Genomic DNA, 12,105 nt, shown 5'->3' with positions numbered 1-12,105 from the left:
TCTATCTAAAGTAAATAAATCTTAAAAAAATAAAAATAAAAGAGTCAATGGGACTGATAGTGATGTTATTTACCCCCATAAAGTTTATCCCTTTCTTCTGTCAGATGCATAATTTAAAGGACTGATCATCTTCATCCCATCAGGAATTGAATTAGATTGGGGGCTGGATTCTGGTTTTAGTTAGAGTCAGTTTACCTCTTCTTTGTCTTTTTTCTTCAGGTGTGACTCACCTGGACTTTTGACTGATAGCTTGGCAGGTCTCTCTCCTTCAGCCCTTAAACACTGTGGGAGAATCAGTTCTGCCCTTTAGAGACTTTAGCTTAGCTTATTAGCCTCCTACCTCATGTAACTTCAAAATCTGGCAAATGTCATGAGAGGGAAAATGGGCAAGTGTTTCATGCTGGCTTTCTGTCTCTGGAGGGACTCCATCTCCTAAGCATTGTGGAGAGGCTTTACCCTCCCAATCCAGCTTCCTTCTTGAGCATGGCCTTCTGAAGCTTTTGACTGATAGGTTGGCTTTTCTCTTTGTCCTCATCCCTGAAACTCTATCTTTTGAGCTTAGTCTCCCACAACATCAAGTTCAATATCTGGCAAAAACTTGAGGGAGATACCTGTTGTATGTTTGGTGCAGTCCTCTCTCTAAAAGGAATTTATCTTCCAAGCATCATAAAAGTGAAGATTTTATTCTGCCTTTCTGGACCAGCTCACCAGGGTCTTTTATACTCCAACATTCAGCAAAAATCCATGGTATATTTCAGACTTCTTTAGATTCAAATCTGGCATGTCTGCACCTATGGTCTTCAAAAACTCATCTGGCTTCTCTTTGTCCCATTAGAATCCCTATGCCAAAAACAGTCAATATGACCAGAATTGGTAAATGATCTAAGGAATAAAACAGCCAGAGATTGTCAACTCACCCAGGAGAGCTTTTCCTTCTCTAGAAATTTAGTTCTTCTAGGCTTTGTTGCGCCCACCATTTTCCAACAATTTAAAACCTACGACTTTGTTATTTATTTGTTTCAGTGGAAGCCTGGTCTTTCTACTAAATCCTACCTAAAGTAGAAGTCTCAATACTTACTTGAGGAGTACTACAGATAATGTATTTTCTACTCTATTTCATTAAAAACAAACTTCTGGTCAGAGCTCACTATTGTCAGGATCCACTAATGAATCACAGCTCCCATTTTGAGAAAAGCTGGTTCAACAGGTCTCTGGGAAAAAGCAACCTGTCAGTTTGGAAGAGGAGGCTCATCAACGGGATATGGGTTAAATGAACCTCAATCCACTTAGTATTATACAAATTTGTGAAGTATGGAATTCTGCCTGTATTTTTCCTTGAGTCCGACAAAGTCAGCTTTTGAATCGAATTAACTTCTCACTGAAAGGCTAGGCAAACTTAACTTTGTTCTACCCCTTCTCTCTAGTCTTTTTTCTCAGTCAAAATCAAATTTTTTATGATTTGTGTTAGTCATTAGTATTATAATCCCATTAATCCAAAGTTTTTATTAGTTTGTCCACAAAGATATGACAATTTCTTTTAAAAAAAAAATCCATTCTCCAAAGTACCTCCCTTAAACTTGGCCTTTTCCCCCTGTATTATTAGGTCTTTTCCCTTAAGTTATAATAACTACCTCAGTATTTGTTTGTGAAAGGGTTTTCAACTACCAAGGACCAAAAGACGCATGTATGGAAGCAAAACTGACACACTGCTCTGCTGTATCAGTGTATATACATTATAATCAGAAAATAAAACAACTTGCACAGTGAGAGCAAAAAGCAAACAAAAACAGAGTCACTGTGTCTGGTTCACTTTCCCAAAATAAAAGAATCCCTTAAGTTTTGTTTATAAGTACTGACTCCCTCATAAAAGCAATTTCATCATCAACTTTTGCAATGTTGATAGCTGAAAACTTGTGATAACCTTTGTAGCTATGACAACCATGTGAGAAAATTGCTATCTTTTCTACCATGAGCTGCCTTACCATTGGTGAAACTCTCCATGTTGTTTTCCATGTTGTGTGCCACTCTGATTCAAATCAAGATAAAAATATTTTTGTGTCCACTGCAGTGGAGAGCAGCTAATGGAGATCTGGAGATGGAACCACCAGCCAATGAGTTTTTTGTACTTTGACTTTGATGACATTTGATCCATCTGTGGCTAATGTTATAAAACCAAAGTTGTTGGTTCTTTTAGTGTATTTTTAAAAGCCTTTCCTCCTCAAAAAAGAAAGGCATAGCTTTCTACAATAGTCTATTTATTTACAATTATAAACTTTCTCTGAAGCCAACTTTCTCTGTCCCTTGGGACACTATTAGAGATTAATGGGCCATAAAAGCTGTCACTTGAACACACTATATAGGGATATCCAATTCCAACAGACAAATTTACCATAAAAAAGAACAAAATATACATAATGAATAAAATTTGAAATGGTTTTTACCTGGTTTTAGCGCAAAGGGTAGAGACTTTAGAGAAGGTTTTGCTTGAATGGTACAACCATTCTACAAATAAGCCTGAATTTGTGATGGAATGAGAATAATTGCTTCTTGACTTACCTTGGGTTTCACAGTCTCTGCAAGAAATCTAAAAAGTTTGGTTGCATAACTTTTATTCTCTTTTCTCTCAAAAGAAAATAGGAAAGCATAAATAAACGAATGAACCAGGTAAAGATGTGAGAAAGAGCTTGGTGTCCAAAAATAAGGTATTAATAAATCTAAAGTTGTGCTTCCAGCTCAACCTACAATCTGATTAGAAAATTACCACAAAAGTAGCCTTGCTTACAAGTTGACAAGATAAGTAATGAAATGCAAATTGATAGCAGAGAAAAAAATAGAAAGAAAACTTTAGTACTTTTTAAACAAAACTTGAAGAGTTCCTAAATATTTAGTACGAAAAATAGAAAAGTTTAAGTAATCATATTCCTAATCAAAAGGAATCCTTGCACAAATTACACTGGTTTAATAATGCTGTTTTAAAACAGCTATATGTCTTCTTCTTGATTTAATGACAGTGAATTAAAATGTTAGTATACTATTCTAACTTACGCCAGACTTGGGTTTGTTTTCTCATAGAAAGCTTAAGTGATTTAACCTTATAGATACATTTCTAATTCCTAAACTAATATTAAATTGAGTTACTCATTTAATTAATAATCTTTGGATATAAGTTATATCTAAGCAACTCATTTGTAGAGCACAAAATAAATACTGGGTCAACAAACAGTTTTAAGATACCCCTGCCTTTTGTTTTTATACACTGTAAATGACCATTACTTAATAGGTTGAAAAGATATATATGGAAAGCTGAGATATGTTGGTATACATGTTCTTTTTTGAAAGAAATGGAAAATAATCTTTGTGAATCTGTCAAGAGGTATAAATGCAAAGTAATAAATTTTTATTTGTCTATCATGGGAAGAGATTGATTTTATCTTAAAGTCAGATTGTCTGGTTGTGCCAGAATGTGATAGAAAATATTAAAAGCCAAATTTGAGGGTATACAACAGGTTTTAGAAGGTATGAAGGAAAATGGACTTTGTCTTGGTTTTTAATATTTGCAAATAATGAATTTGAAAGAAACATAAAAATGTATTAACTTACTTTATAAAGTTAGCTAGATAAAAATGAATTTATTCATAAGATGGAGAAAAAGAGTTGTGAATCCTATTCTATAAAACATGGATGGCATCCCCAAAGAGTAAAACTAGAATTTGGATTTTCTTTCGGTTAAATTGACAAATTAAATCCATGAGTATGTTTACTCTGAACAAAAAGCAGTTAAAAGATATTTAGTGCCCAAGTAGCAGAGTTTTCTTACATTACCAAAATATTCTTGAGAACCTAACATTTTGTGCTTTGTCGTGCCCTTGAACTATTTTTTAAACAAAAGTCCTTTGCCTCTGAAAAAGTTTCTTTAAGATTTTATTTATCTGAGAGAGAGCGAGAGAGCGAGAGAGAGCACACAAGCAGGGGAGAGGGGTAGAGGGAGAAGCAGACTCCCCACTGAGCAGGGAGCCCCAAAGTGGGGCTTGATCCCCAGACTGTGGGATCATGACGTGAGCTGAAGGTAGCCGCTTAACCAACTGAGCCGCCCAGGTGCCCTGAAAAATTTCTAGTAAGTATCATTACTTGATGCTGACTTTATTTTAAACATTGCCTGTAACCTTTTTTCTGTTGTCACTTACTCATATATTTTCTCCTCTCGATAACATTTTTTGATATGGCATTTCCCAAATTCAGAATTATAAACCATTACTATGTCTTTTACATAAAAATTTTCTTCGGGGTTTCCCAAAGAGTTGCTAGACAGCCCCACAGTTTTGCTAATTTATCCTATAAAAGGAGGAATACTAAAAATAATTAGGTATGTTTGGTTGGTATCCTGCAGATTTTCTATTAGCTCAGAACTACTGTAAAAGTCATCTTGCCTTACCCCCTCCTATATACGAAAAAACTTACACAACAGTAAGAGGAGCTCAACCTAAATCAATTACATTTAAGTAAAATGTTATTACTATAAATTTAAAGATATTTTTAGCAATTTAACTTTCAGGTTGGACAAAAGCATACACCTGTCCATATACAAAGATTGGCATTGTAACTATTTTTAAAAAATTGATTTTTTTAAAAGAACATTTTGTTTGCAGGTGACAATCCTAAAATATTTTATGAGACAAATGAAATTTAATGCCCACTCTGTCTATAAATGTATTTTTCCTCTCAGGATAATCATTTACTAAAACCTTACAAAATGATTATGTGTTACTTCAGAAAAAAATGATTCCACTCCCCACTATTCTAGTATTGTGGCCTTTACAAATTAACCTAAGCCATTGCGTCTTGTCATCCACAGTTTATGCTTTTTCCTTATATTTGCCTGAAGTCCCCGTGATAAGCTACAGGCCAAAAACCGAGTCTTCTGGAAGAAACATGAAAAGAATGAAAGCCTCAGTAAAGACTTTTACCACACTCATAATTATTGACTCTATAGGGGTAGACTCATGGAAACAGATTTTTCAGTATAAACTGATACCAGCATGACAAAAAGATACCGGGTCAGACTACCAAAAGATAGCATCAGGATTTCTCTACGACTTTTTAAAATCCAGAAGCAAATGACTTTGTGAAATTGAGTGCTCCACCCAAAATCAGAAAAACAAGAATCACCTAGGATGAAATGAGCTAATTATGATTAATGCTTTATTTCTGATGGACATACAGGAAAAATTCTTCTCTTCTTTATTTCAAACTATTGGCTACACTTACATACACTGGTAGAAGCATTCTTTAAATGGTATTATGTTCCAACTAACCCTTTGGAATTCCAGGAAAAAAATTCTTTGAAAATTCTTAATATAATTTGTAAGTAATATGTTGTCAGGAAAACATATAAATAATGATTCTGGAGAAAATGACATATAGGGAGCGCCTGGGTGGCTCAAATGGTTGAGCGTCTGCCTTCTGCTCAGGTCGTGGTCCTGGGGTCCTGGGATCGAGTCCCACATCAGGCTCCTGACTCAGCGGGGAGCCTGCTTCTCCCTCTCCCTCTGCCTCTCCCCCTGCTCATGTACTCTCTCTCTCTGTCTCAAATGAATAAATAAAATCTTTAAAAAAAAAAAAAAGAAAATGACATATAAATATGTACCACAAAATGGTAAAAATGGTTAAATATTAACACAAAACGCTTTTACTAAGGTTTCTCACTTTTGATAGCCATGTAGCTATTTTGCATAAGTTCAATAAAAATCTGTTCTCCTTCCTATCAAACAGTAATTTAAAAATTGCTTTTGTGTCTGTGTCTGTGCCTTAAATCTAATTAAATTAGATATGGCAAGCCCATTACTAAACAACAAGGTCCAAGCAACTTGACTGGGGTGAATTGAATGGTTCTTGGTTCCCAATCTTGGTATATGAGCCAGTAAGAGCAATACCTTCCACATAAAGCAATGACAACCTTAAAGACTTTACAAAGCCTCCAAAGTTAACCCCTAAATTTTAGTATCACATGTCTCTAATTTCACTAATCAGATTATAAGGAGGTCTCTGTGCATTAAGCAGCACCTTTTATCACATTCATATAATAAAACTGGCCAAATAAAATAAGCCATCAAAGTAATAATACTGCATCATAAAATCACTAGGCATATTTATGTGGTCAAAGCCAGGCTTAAAAGGAAATTTGAAGGCAAAATTTACACCTTAACCAGATGTGTAAGCAATGCACATCACATTCCACAGTCAGAAAACAAAATGAAACAACACTGTACAGTAGAGGGTCAACACAGCATGCCTAAGTTGTGCAAACCTTTCACATTCCAAAGAAAGGTTTGGTCTTTACTCAGCTCCTAAGAGATGACCTCTAAACCCTTGGAATATCCCGTCTGATAATGTTTTTGTTTACCTAGGGGCCTGAGGCCCTACCAGATAGTCTATGCTAACAATGTGACTTATGATCCACCATGGCCTTGGGCCATACAGTATCAGCCTGACCAGTAGAGGGGCTGGAGACTGAAGGTCAGCCATATGGGCAGTAAGCCATGCTTGTGTGATCAGTCCACAGGGAAGAACCTGGACACTGAAGCTCGGAGGAGCTTCCCTGCTTGACAATGCGGCAAGCGTATCATCACACATAATTGCCAGGAGAATTAAGTGCTGTCTGCATGACTTCACTGGAAGAGAACAACTGGAAGCTCATGCCTGGTGTTTCCTGGACTTGGCCTTAGTCCCCTTTTCAGTTGCTTATTTAAGTCTGTATCCTTTTGCTATAATAAACCGTAACTGTGAGTATTACAGCTTTTCTAAGTTCTGTGTGTCATTTTAGTGAATCACTGAACACAAAGGTGATCTTGGGGAATCCCTGCAAACACACTTTAAAACCCTAAGATAAAGTAACATCAGGGAACAATTACCCTGTCTGGTTCTTGCTCCTAAAGTAAATGAAATTTTGAGTCTTTCCTGTAAGTTACTCTCTAATTAAAACAACTATATCTCTGATTTTGGAAATATTGATGTCTGAAGATATGCGATGACCTTTTTGGATATGGCAATTATATGAAAAAAAGTGCTGTTTCCCACCTTGAAGAGACTAAATGCAAACTAGGTGACCTTGATAAGTTTGTAGGTTGCTTTTTTTCCTTTAAATGTATGTCATATTTTTATTTGTTAAGGTTGTCTTTCTAAAGCTTGATTCCCTTGCAGATTTTCTTTGCATATAAGCTCCTTCTCGTTTCCAAATGCTTTAGTCTCTAAGTGGTTTTAAGTTTTATTTCAGTCGGTGGTAGTTTGAACCAGTAGCATTTTAGTAGACTGGTTAAGAGAAACTACTTTGTGTGGAACATCCATAGGAATGTTAGGAAGTGGCTCTGAGAATTTGAAATCACAGGCAAATACCCTACCCAAATACCAAAGTCACAGCCCTCCATCTACTTGAGACCTATGCTGTAAACGAACAAAAAGAAAAGTACCCTATCTGAAAATGTAGCTTATGTGCCCAGCATTTAAATCATACCATAAGAGAGAATCAAGGTATATAATAACTGATATAAATTCTTCCAACTTTATCGAACAGAGAAGTTATATAAATAAAACCATAGAATAAGTTTTTAAAAATACCAGTGACTTTTGAGATTAAAGTAAAAGAAATTTCTGAACTTGAAAATAATTTCAACTCTGGTACTGAATTCCCTAGCTTCAAATTTGTAGCTTAGTTTATTTTTGGGAAAGCAAAAGATAATAATGCTTTTTATGTTGTGTTCAAGCATTTAATAGTTAAGATATTAATAGCACTATTCTTTCATGTGTATTACATATTTTAGATTTGGCTATTTATGAAAAGATATTTTTAAGGTATTAAACATATTTTTGTCTTTTGCTAGAAATTATAAACTATAAAACCATAAATAATCCATGGAATCCTCAGGAGTATTTTTAAATTTAATTTTAAATGGGCTTCCTGTGTACCAATTTGATTTATGTTTTAAATAACACATTTGTAAAGTTAAAAGGACCTACAGTGAAGAGAAGTGAAATACTTTCCAGTTCAGCAAGAAGATTCTGGACAACTGCCCTGTAAACATCAATCTTTTATTTCAGACAAGAAATGATTCACATTCTGTACTAGTTCAGTAATAGATTTTTCTAAGAAATACCATACAAGTCAATGTACATTTAACTTTAAAGAAAACTAACAAAAAATGCCTTCCAAAGTTTTTTTGAAGTTATCCTAAAATTTATTTAATCAGGCTAAGTAAAATTAGGTCAAAAGTATATTATTTTAGCTATGACTAGAAGGTCTGGTCACTTTACCATCCTCTTTTCATAAAGACTAAGATCTCTTTATTTAAGCAACTTTAATAATTTGTAGTGAGTAAACTTTTACAAGTGGGTAGAATCCCATTATAATGAACATGATTCCAATGTTTATACTTCCCTATGGCACTTTTTCTTATGTTCTGACCATAATTCATTGCTGATATGGCTACAAAGAAATACATTGAGGAGGATATCAAAAGTCACAGAAATGTAGCCCCTTAGTAGTACTTTATTTAATGAAGCTTTTTTTCAGGTAAGGTATTTATTATATATTCCATCTACTCATTCATTTAAAAATATTCTATTAGGTCTTGGGCTCATGATTTTAAAAAGTGCCGCATTGGTAATATATCCGATTTTTAATTTTTTGTATGTATTGAATGTTGATGCTCAGGTTTGTCGATGACAAACCTTTGCTCATTTCAGATTCAAGACACGCATACAGTTTTTTTCTTGCAAATCTGCTATCTTTATGAATTTTAAAACTGTCTTAAGCACCTGCAGAACAAATTTGTTTCCAAACCATAAGACCCATACTTGGTTAGATTCCATGCAGCGGCAGTGACTAGATAGCAACAACGGATGAGGAATAATGAGGTCATTTGTTAAGGGATTCCTGTTGAATACATTTATTTGTGCCCACATGAGAAAAGTGACATTTCTCTAATATAGGTTGGTTAGTGTTTGAAAAGAGTATTCTATAGACCAGGAAATGTAATGGTATTACAATGGGACTTCTACCTGTAAAATACATAAAACAGATTTGTAATAGTATTACTGGGATAAAGAGTAGATTGTCACAAGCCATATAGGAGATTTGGAAGTATTACTATTTTAAACTGGCTATCTTTCTTTCCTCCACATCTTTCAAATTCATTCCCTTTAAACATTTATTATAAGCCAACTTTTTCTTCCTTAAATAGCGTTTAGGACTACATTTTAAATTATAATCCAGTATTCACAGAGTTTCACAAAAACACTGACTACCTTCTCTGTGTGATGCACCCTGATATTTTCAATGCTATTCTAATATTTTTTTTAAAGATTTTATTTATTTATTTGACAGAGAGAGACACAGTGAGAGAGGGAACACAAGCAGGGGGAGTGGGAGAGGGAGAAGCAGGTCTCCTACGGAACAGGGAGTCTGATGTGGGGCTAGATCCCAGGATTCTGGGATCATGACCTGAGCTGAAGGCAGATGCCTAATGACTGAGCCGGCCAGGTGCCCCGCTATTCTAATATTTTAAAAATGTTCACAATGACCCCCTAAATGTGTTTCACAATCCATTAATAGGATATGACCTGCAGTTTGAAAAACACTGACTTAGTCCAACCAATGAGGAAGTTGAAGTGTGAGGAAATTGAGTGGCTTAAATTCATAAGAAAAGAAAAGTGAGTTGTGATCATTTGCATAATTCTGTACAGGTCAATAATTGGTCTCTAGAATACCACTTTTCTGTAAAAGTATTATTTTTGTGTTTTAGTCTAAGTCATTATTGCTTGATTTTTATACCCTCTTCATTCTCTACTCCCTTCGCATTTTACTTAGGCGTTTCATACCCATTTTTTCTATTCATGCCTTGATACATGGTTATATGGACAACACTTGTTTGAAATTTATGCTAAGTGAACTGGTATCTTCAATCAACAAGACTTATGAATCCTAGACCAATACTACCACCAGGTGAAAAAGCAAATGAAAGAAAGAGAATGAAGAGATATAAACAGGTCAACTTTATCTATCAACAGATGAAGAACAAAAATTTAGTAGACAAATATTTAAGCATCTTCTCTGGGATGGTCATTATACCTCTATGTCCCCTACTGTTTTCTTCCTTCTGTTATATTTTTGTCCCCTCTCATCAGACTATAAGCAACTTGAAGAGAGAATCCACGCATAATTTGGCTTTGAATCTCCCATAGCATCTAGCACAGTACCTTAGAGATAACAAATACTTGATTAGAGATCAGGAAATACTTGCTGACTGAACAAGTCAAACATACCATATACAAATAAAGAACTACCTTGGCTCTCTAACCTCTTCCTCTTCGCACCATAAAATCAAAGAAAGCATCATTCTAAGTGCCTTTTATCTTTACCCCCAAACAAACAATAAAACACCGGCATATTTTAACCAGGGATTATGTAAAATTTGGTCACATACCCTTGAAAGATGGAACAGCTGCACAACTGCACTGGTGCCTAAGACAGCAGTGCGTGGCCCAATACGCTTACTCAGATGAGACCACCAAAGAAGGTAAACATAACTTCATGACAGGTAATTATCAAATATTTATTGAGAGGGCTACTGCTTATGGGCTAGGTATTGTGCTGGGTGCTGGCTACAGTGTGAGCAAGAAAGGATCTTGCCCTTAGGGAGCTTTCAGTCTATGGGAAAGACAAACAAGCGATAACAAGAACATGTACTAAGTGCAAAGATAGGAGAAATACCTAGAAGTGGCAGTGAAGCCAGATTTGGGAGAAGAGGGAGGGGTGTGACAGGGAGACTCAAAGAGGGCTTCCTAGAGGAAGCACTACACTGAGACCTGAAGAATGAGGGAAAGATGGATAAGCAATATCAATGGAGGAAAAACCTGGGTCGACAGTATAATGGATAACTTCACCAAAGCTGATTATTTCACAGAACTTTTTATCTTTTTTCGGACAGATAATTCTTAATTCCTAACATCCCTCCTCTAACCACACTGGATCCAGTCTCCCAACATTGTAGACTGCTAAACTGGTCATTAACATTGTAGACTGAACTGAGATCGTCAAAAAACGGCCTCAGAGCATAAAGTAACAAGACATCAATTTGCTTCTCTGTTATTTTCTGCTGAAACTGTTAATGCACATAGGTACCCAATGGACCATGCATATATAATAAAAAATAAATTTCTTTGGGGGTGCTAATTTATAATTCTAATAATTGCCTACGGCATCTAGTAGGATCTTGTACCAAATGAGAATTCAATGACTCTATACCATTAAGGAGAACACTCCCAAAAATCGCACCAGGAAAAAAAAAAATCCACCTTATTCTTTAAATGACTAATGTACAACTACAATAAAAACAAACTCTGCCCTAGACAAGATTTTAAAACTTTAAACTTTACAATTTTGTTATGCCTAATTCTCCTTATATAACAAAGTATAAAAAAGGAATTAAAGGAGGAAATTTACATGAAAATAAGCTTATAGATTATGACGAAAAAGCCTGAGGCGCTGTCAAGGTCTATTTAATTACCAAGAAATAAATTTAGTTTTACATCGATGACAGTCAATATTATTTTTATTCATCCTTATTTCATTTTAATCAAAAGGTGCCATGGCACCCATATTGAGGTTTTTTGTTTTTTTTTTCCACCTCACAGATGGTATTATGCCATAGAGAGGTTTGTCTTGTTATACATCTGGGAGTCAGCTTGTACTTATCTAAACTTCACATACAATTAAATGTTCTCAGTACATACAGCTTTAGTTACAGCTGAACAGAGTTCCAGGAAACCCCATTAGGTGTTTCACTATTTACTCTACACCAACAATGGCAGCTGGTGCATTTTTGGCCATAGTGAGCTCTGCTTCCATTGTGCATAACCAACCAGACTTTTCCCCTTAGCTTCTCACCACACTGCAAGTCAAATTTTAATTTAAATTTTTTGATGTCTTATCACAGATTAAGACTACTCCTTCGGAGTTAAAATTGTATTTTTAAAGGAGAAAGGCTATCTAAAAATCTCAAAAACCTTTAAGTACACCATCACCATTCATTGAGCTCACTATTTTAAGTATCT

General features: G+C 35.1%; 1 protein-coding gene across 1 annotated transcript in view; it reads right to left on the bottom strand.

Moving 5' to 3' along the window:
* Positions 1 to 12,105, bottom strand: part of LOC141369919 (putative uncharacterized protein C6orf183) — a 53,828-nt gene that overhangs the window by 38,833 nt on the left and 2,890 nt on the right.

This window comes from Callorhinus ursinus, unplaced genomic scaffold, assembly GCF_003265705.2.
Source record: "Callorhinus ursinus isolate GAN/ISIS: 27379988/994484 unplaced genomic scaffold, GSC_fseal_2.0 scaffold6, whole genome shotgun sequence".
NCBI classification, from domain to species: domain Eukaryota; kingdom Metazoa; phylum Chordata; class Mammalia; order Carnivora; family Otariidae; genus Callorhinus; species Callorhinus ursinus.
This window is presented reverse-complemented; position numbering and strand designations above follow the sequence as displayed.